The 8,739-nt window shown below is 42.3% G+C and overlaps 1 pseudogene; it reads left to right on the forward strand.

Annotated features, from left to right (window-relative positions):
- Positions 1 to 7,126: 7,126 nt before the first annotated feature.
- Positions 7,127 to 8,034, forward strand: LOC104868448 (annotated as a pseudogene).
- The last annotated feature ends 705 nt before the right edge of the window (positions 8,035 to 8,739 follow it).

Below are 8,739 nucleotides of genomic sequence, written 5' to 3' on the forward strand. Positions count from 1 at the left end.
GATTTTCATTGTAACTTTTGAGGTGAATGATTTCCTGGTCTCTTCCTTAAGTTCTTCTCCAAGAATGGTGTTATAGTTTGAGGCCTACATTTAAATTAAATTTGGGCGGCCAGATATTTAGCTTATTTGTGTTGCTGCCTTCCTCACAAGTGCAAGTTCCCAAGTTAGATACCAAGTACCTCCCAAAATTTAAATTTTTGAATTTTTTCACTTGTGCAAAAATCTTTTGACATGAAAATAGCAACTATGTCCTCAAATAACTACGGAATGAGAATGCTTAAAAAAGCCCCATGTCTGCTCCCTAAACCATCCTCAAGGATATTAATGGATGTGAGCGTTACACAGGTATTTTTCGTTAGACTTCATGTCAATGGAAATGAGGGTACAGCAAGCTCAAAGATGCCCATAAATACAATCAGTGTTCATGGGGTTCTCACAGTGACAAACAGAAGTGGATGTGGTAGGTTTCACCAGTCTCCAGAACAATGCAATATTTGTGACAGTTAATTTTACATCTTGATTTGGCTGAATAATGAGATGCACAGGTAGTCAGGACACATTTTTAACTTTTTCTTTGTGTCTGTGAGTGTTTGCAGAGTCTGGTATTTGAAGCAGTGGGTTAACAAGCAAGACCTGTCCTTTCCATTGTGGGAAATAGCATAAAAATTCAAGAGGAGGCTCTCTCTCTCTCTCTCTCTCTCTCTCTCTCTCTCTCTCTCTCTCTCTTTCTCTCTCTCTCTCTCTCTCTCTCCCTCTGTCCTGAGGACATTTTCCTTCTGACACTCTTAGATACGAGTTACGCCCACCCTTCCTCTTGGTCTCCAGTCCCCCACACTCACACCAGGCCCGCCCCTTCCTGTCGGACCCAGTGAGCCCCTGCCAGCCTTGTCTTAGGACAGCTGAGGGAACTTCCGGGACTCCACCACCTCTGTCATACACCACAGTGCCCCCAACACTCGTCCTCCTGCATGTCTACACCTGTTCTGTTGATTCTGATTTACTTGCGAACCACAACTAAAACAGTACTCTTTAAAACCTCTAGCTTGATATTTGATTTAGGTAATAGTATACAATTTTGGCTAACATTTCTTCAATTTTTTATGATTTTTCTTAGGGTCTTAATTTCAATAGACATGTTATATATTAATGAAGCAAGATGCTGAGCTTTAATGAGCAATGAGTAAATCTTACATCTTAAGTGAATTAATATTTATTTCTATGTCATCATTCTGTACATTCAACATGATCATACTTTAAAAGGTTAGAATAGAACAATAAAATTTAGAAAACACAGCCATCTTTTTCATCTGTTCATATATCATTATACATTCAGATGAAGAATTAAATGTAAGGTTCCCTGCACTGCCCCACTCTGTCCCTCCCCTCCCGATACCCCAGAAACACCGAGGGTGGGCTTGAGCTGGATGAGGCAGGTGGGAGCTCACACTGGGCATGCTCAGTCACCGAGGCAGGTTTCTGGGTCACAAGTGGACATTGACATAGGAAATGTTTATATATCTGTATCTGTATATGGATATATAAATATATATATAGATAGATGTAGACATAGATATATATGTAAATGCAGTTGGCTGTCAAGTAGCACAATCAACATCTGGGATCTCCACTAACTAAAAACCTACATAGCAAGAGAAACAACCAACAGTGTGCAGAAACAAACAGCTATGTGCAAAAAAAGTTTGCCTGTTGTTCCTCCGACAAAGGTCTGTTCTCCAGAATATATGGAGAAACTAAAAAAAAAAAAAAAAAAATCAGAAAAATCTACAGAACCAATACAAAAATGGCATCTCAAATTAACACACATCTCTCAGACAAACAAGTAAAAGTAGTAAATAAACATATGGAAAAAAGCTGAACATCACTGGTCATTACAGAGATGCAGATGAAAACAACACTGAGACTCAACCTCACCCCAGAAAGAATGGCTGCTGTCATGAAATCAACCAATAACAAAAGCTGATGGGAAAGGGAAACCTTGCTGGTGGAAGACTGTGGAAATAAGTATGGAGATATCTCAAAGAGCCAGGATTCGAGGTCCCATTTGACCCAGCTCTAACCCTGCTGGCTGTCTTCACAAAAGAATTAAAAGAATCATTTAACAGCAATATTTGTGCACCCAAATTCAGAGCAGCACAGTTTCTAAAAAGATAAAACTTGGAAATACGCCAAGTGCCCATCAACTGAAGACTGGATAAAGAAAATGTGTTTTGTTTTGCTTTTTACATATTGGAATACTACTCTACCATAAAGAATGAGAAATTAGAGACATTTATAGCTAAATGCATGCACACTGAGGCAATACACTTAAGAAAGAAATTGGAGACATTTATAGCTAAATGCCTGCACATTGAGGCAATACACTTAAGAGAAATAAATAGGAAAAAAAATGTGTCATTACAGAAGTTTCTCCAGTATGTGAAACTTAGAGTGTAAGTAAGGACTAAAAGGTAGAATAAATGATGTGAAGTAGGCAGAAAAGTGACAAAGGACAAAGGGAAGTGGGAGGGGCATGGGAAAGGAAAGAAGGGAATGGAGTTAATATGAGAAAATGAAAACATGGAAATAAAGTATTTTTAAATAGGGAGGAGTGGAGTGGTTGAAAGGAAGGCATAGGAGTGGGGAAAATTACAACAAATATAGATTACTTAAAGGTGCAAATTCTCAATAATGAATGTTATCATACTGAATTCCTCAAATTCCCCATGAAATTCATTACAAAACGAAGAGTAGGACCGCTGCACAATCCAGCTGTCCTACTACTGAGAACAGGTTCAAAGAAGAGAAATCAGTATGCCGAAGAGGTTCCAGTCCTTGTAGCTAGGAAATAAAACAAGCTCTGAGTCCACCGAGTGGATAAAGCCAGCGAGGTGTGTGTGCTCCGTGGAAAACCAGGCATCTGTGAACCCTGTCACGTGTGACAACGCAGCTCAGCCCAGGAGTCACGATGTGAAGTAGATAAACTCGGGTAGGAAATCAGTTAGAGAATGATCTCACTGACCTAGGAAGCTAACGAAGTTAATGTCACAGAATTTGAGACTGAACAAGGCGCATGAGAAGCTGCAGAGAGTAGGGAGCAGGAGGGCTGGGGTGAGTGATGAATTGTTACTCAGTCATTGTGAGGAGCAGGAAGTGCTGCACGTTAGGAGGACACAGGTGACAGTGTGCAACGTGTTCTTCACATGGGGAAGAAAGCACTGGAAGGTCCCACTGTAAAGACACAATAGAGATTTGAAGAGGCAGACTTGTTTAACTTGACTTCAACCCTACAAGAAGTATACATGTGTACTTGCATCTGAGTAACTCTTTAGTATATAATTTATTTACATTTCCATTTATCAGATAAAATCACATTTAATTTTTAAAAATGTAACCACCTTGGTTCCTAGAGGCAGTTTCATGTCATCTTCCCTAAGAGACTGGGATGAGGAGCTGTAGCTGTTCTCAGGGGAAATCTCCAGAGATCACAGCGTCTCATAATTGTCTCCAGGTCTCCGGCAGGACTGGAGCTGACAACAGGTGAGAAGGGACGCGGCGCTGCCTTTGCTCCTGGACGGCACTGGCCCATCGGAGAGAGAGTCCCTGTCACGAGTGCAGGAGGGGTTCTGACCCGAGGACTGGCTGTGAGCCCACAGCAGCGGCCACGAAATCCCTCAGCGGGAGTCACATGGAGGGAACTGTAGAGGCTGAGTCGTTGGAGAGGAGACTCAGAGAGCCCTCCTTGTTGACAGACGCCCTTCTGTGAGTTACGTGAGAGGAGCGATCGCATGGTGCTGTTCCACTGGCAAAGGAGGGACTCAAGGTAACTTGGAACACTGTCCCTGTGAGGGTCCTCTTGTCCATTTTCTTCCCCTGACTTAGAGATGTTGGGAAAATTAGAGCATTACTTGAGACACAGGGAGCTCCTCTCACAGGGCTTCAGCAATGTTCCCTGGATATTTTTATTTCAAAGCACTACTCTGTGCTGACTGTTGTTTCTCAGTTAACACACTGACAGGCATTTGTATTTCATAAACCTTTTGGTGAGAACTGTAACTTAAACAAAAGCAGTGTCCTAACTACACTTACAATGAGTTATCTAAAAATAACGGTATTTTCCAAATATGTTTTACGATGGTGAGGCAAGGCTGTGGTACAAATATCCTTCATTTAGACATTGGTGATTCTTATGAAAAATAATGCTGCTTAAAAATTGCACAAAAATAAAGGCAGATTATGCTTTGAATGATTACTAACATTGTCTTTTTCACCATATATTTGTATTTTAATTTGAGTTTTGAAAACACACACAAACCTAAGTTCAAAATAAATACGTGACTCTTCTTTACTTTGCAAAGTTTCCTACACATATTAACATCATGCAAACTGCTTATTCCTGGAAAGTGGCTTGGGTCCTGAGTCTTTCTCCTCCTGTTTGTGTTACCTTGCAGCACAAAATCTCAGTTCTGCACTGTAATATTGGAGAGTCTAAGAAGTCTGCACGCAATGCAAAGATACCATACATAGTGCATATATATCTGCCATGTACGCTTATCCTGTGTCCTGGACCCCAGTGTATGTGAAAAGTAACCATGTGTTTTACGTTTGGTGAACAGAATACCTTCCTGGGGCCGTTGCATACATGTAGCTGACCAAAGGCTTATAAAGGATGGTAAGAAATATTAACTAGTTTTGGCTTTATGTTCTCGAAAAGACTACTGCTTAAATAAAGAAATTTTAAATGCTGTTATTACACAAGAAGTGATTAAATTCAACATTTAAACAAATAAGTTGCTTCTCAAACACACTTGTAAAACTAAGCATAGCCCGTAAACTGGACAGTTTCAAAGCTTGCTCTCTGGGATTTGTTACACGGAAACAGCGGCGAATGAAAGCCTGAGCTGAAGGCAAAAGACTAATTCTCATTCGCCAATACGGTTTCCAAGAATGGGATTTCCACATAGGCTGACCCTTGTGGATTTTCAGCAGCCACGACCACCTCCCTGGAGGAGAGCGAGGCCCTGAGGCCCCGGAGAGCACAGAGAATCTCAGAGGTCCTCGTGTGGGGAGGGGAAACTGGGGAGGGAAACTTCAAGTCACCTGCCACCAAAGCCTCAGTGTCACCGACCTGGGTCAAACTTCTTCACAACCATTGTTCCAACCTAATGAGAGCCCGAGAGCTGGGTCTCATCAGGATGTGCTTTACACCCATCATCTTACTGTCCTTAGTTACTTTTCCATTCTCACAATAATGCCTGAAAGTCCATCTCCTTGTTCCGTTTATTGTGCAGATGGCAAATCACTTTCAGTGCAGTCCGTGGAGGACTCACAAAAGCTGGGAGGTAACGGTGTGGCTGATGTGTGTCCCTCAGAGCATAAACTCTCTGCTCTGCTGTATCCACTGCTCCTCCCTCCCTGGTCTCCCCTGCACCAGGACGCTTGCTCCACCCCAGTGACCTCTCCACACCCCCTGTGCCCAGAGAGGAGCCATGAGGGTCAGGAGTCAGCTCCTCTCCAACTTGATCAACAGCTGGTGTTGTTAAGGATTCACTGTCAACAAGGGAAGCTGAGCTGTTGATAAGGAGTAGGAGACAGGGCGGAAGATTCCAGCTTCATTCAGGACCTGTTAACACTGAGACATTTTGCCATTGAGAATTGATCATTTCATGGTTTTTGTGTTTGTGGATACTTTTAGCTCCAGATGAAATTAACACATAACCATTAAATCAGTTCACTATAAAAACTCAAGACTGAGTTTGAAGGAAAGGAGAAAATGAGTAATTACAAATTCAGGTAATTTCAGTCAGACTCAAACTCACTTCCAACCTTCAGCCCTCAAGCCCAGTTGGCATAGGTCACGGTCCAGGGTGGGTGCAGAGCAGAGGTTGCCGTTTCACAGCTGTACAGTGAGAATGAGCCACCCCTGCTCTTGTGATTCATAGCTCACATGAGAGAAACAGCAAATCCAAAGCACAGCATCACTGGGGACACAGTGGTGTACATCTGACGTGGCCGGATGGGTTTATGGTAGGAGAGCAACTTGATGGTGTCAGATTATCCTGCGCTCAGGAGGAGTCGATCTGCTCATAGATGCATCCACGGAATTCCTGGTTAAGTTACTGTATTAAACCTTGTGTATTGCATTTTACAAATTTAAAGTTTTCTACATGACATAGACGATCCATTAAAATTTTAAGATTTTAAACCCTGTAAAGCTACTACCATTAGTAGAATCAGCTATGTTTTCTTTCTCTTGTTTCATTAAATTTATTGGTATACTTTAGTTGTACAATGCAGTTACAGTGATTATTTGGAACTTGTATCTTTACATGATGTATCCTGTATCTTTTTTTTCTGCATTCCCCTGCCTTCCTTTCAACCACTCAACCCCTCAACCCCTCCATATTTTCAGAGTCTTTGTTTCCATTTTTTCCATTTCTCATATTTTTTCTTTTCCCGTACCTTCCTATTTTCCCTACCCTTTCAGACTTTCTCTTCCTAGTTCACATTATCCATTAGACATTTTGATACTTATTTCCACTTCAGTTCCTCACCTACAGATAATATTTGGTATTTACAAATGTGTATCCTATTTATTTCATTAAGAGTATGGCCTCAATGTGCATCCATTTATTTAAAAATGTCTCTTGTTTCTTTTTCTTTAAGGCTGAGTATTGCTCCATTTTATTTTTATTTTTTTTAAAAACACATTTTCATTATTCTGCAGAAGTTCGGACATTGGGTTGTTTCCAACACTTTAGCTTGCAAACTGTGCCACTGTGTACATGGGTGTACATGTTTCACTCTGGTAAGATCCTGTTAGTTTTGAGGCAAAAATAGCAAGCAGGAAAGAGCTGGATCAAAGGGACCTCTAAACAAAATACCTCTGGAGAATCTTCACCTCAAAATTAATCTAAGATTACACACTGCACAGGGCCAGGGATTTAGCTCAGTGGTTCGGTGGCCTGCCTCGCAAGCACAAGGACCCCAGTTCAATCTCCCGTACCAAAAAAAAGATTACACACTACATAATAGTTCTTGTACTTTCTGATTTCAGTTCAGTTTCTTTATGTTCCTGTATCTTCCCCTCTCACTGCTGCAGCACCTGTAGAGGTTCTGGACAGCACTGATGGAGAACAGGACAGAGGTGACCGAGTTCCTCCTGCTGGGACTCACCGATGACCCACACCTGCAGGTTTTCCTCTTCATCACCTTCCTCCTCATCTACACCCTCACCGTGGCTGGGAACCTGGGGATGCTCCTGCTGATCCTCCTGGACCCTCGTCTGCACACTCCCATGTACTTTTTCCTGGGTAACCTGTCCCTGGTGGATTTCTGTTACTCCTCAGTTGTCACTCCCTCAGTCATGGCTCGGCTTCTTACAGGGAACAAGGTCATTTCCTACAATGCCTGTGCTGCACAGATGTTTCTGTTTGCAACCCTCATTTGTGTAGAAAATTATCTGTTCACTGCCATGGCCTATGACCGCTATGCAGCAGTGTGCAAGCCCCTGCACTACACCACCACCATGAGGAGCAGTGTGTGTGCGGGTCTCGTCATGGGCTGCTATGTCCTTGGTTTCCTGAATGGCTGTGTCCACACTGGGGAAACCTTCAGTCAGTCCTTTTGCAGCTCCAATATGATCCATCATTTTTTCTGTGATGTTCCTGCAGTCATGGCTCTGTCCTGCTCTGATGAAAGGGTTACTGAGCTCGTTGTTATTTATGATGCGAACACTATGTCTTCATTTTTCACACCATCCTAAGGATGCACTCAGCTGCAGGACATCACAAGGCTCTGTCCACCTGTGCCTCCCACTTCACTGCCGTCTCCATCTTCTATGTGACTACAATCTTCATGTACCTGCAGCCCAGCTCCAGTGTTTCCATGGACACTGCCAAAATTGCCTCTGTGTTCTATACCATGGTGATCCCCATGCTGAACCCTATGGTCTACAGCCTGAGGAACAAGGAGGTCAAGAGAGCATTCTTAAAGGTCACGAGTGTGTTGATTTGTTGGAGCCCCACTAAGGTGTAGGATTTTCATTGTAACTTTTGAGGTGAATGATTTCCTGGTCTCTTCCTTAAGTTCTTCTCCAAGAATGGTGTTACATTTTGAGGCCTGCATTAAAATTAAATTTGGGCGGCCAGATACTTAGCTTATTGGTGCTGCTGCCTGCCTCACAAGCGCAAGTTCCCAAGTTAGATACCAAGTACCTCCCAAAATTTAAATTTTTGAATTCTTTCACTTGTGCAAAAATCTTTTGACATGAAAAAAGCAACTGTGTCCTCAAATAACTACAGCGTGAGAATGCTTAAAAAAGCCCCATGTCTGCTCCCTAAACCATCCTCAAGGATATTAATGGATTTGAGCATTACACAGGTGTTGTTTGTTACACTTCATGTTAATGGAAATGTGGGTACAGCAGGCTCAAACATGCCCATAAATACAATCAGTGTTCATGGGGGTCTCACAATGACAAACAGAAGTGGATGTGGTAGTCTCCAGAACAATGCGATATTTGTGACAGTTAATTTTACATCTTGATTTGGCTGAATAATGAGATGCACAGGTAGTCAGGAAACTTTTTCTGTGTCTCTGAGTGTTTGCAGAGTCTGGTATTTGAAGCAGTGGGTTAACAAGCAAGACCTGTCCTTTCCATTGTGGGAAATAGCATAAAAATTCAAGAGGAGGCTCTCTGGCTCTCTCTATCTCTCTCTCTCTCTCTCTCTCTCTCTCTCT

Source organism: Fukomys damarensis, unplaced genomic scaffold (genome assembly GCF_012274545.1).
Source record: "Fukomys damarensis isolate Sample0158 unplaced genomic scaffold, DMR_v1.0_HiC HiC_scaffold_27, whole genome shotgun sequence".
NCBI classification, from domain to species: domain Eukaryota; kingdom Metazoa; phylum Chordata; class Mammalia; order Rodentia; family Bathyergidae; genus Fukomys; species Fukomys damarensis.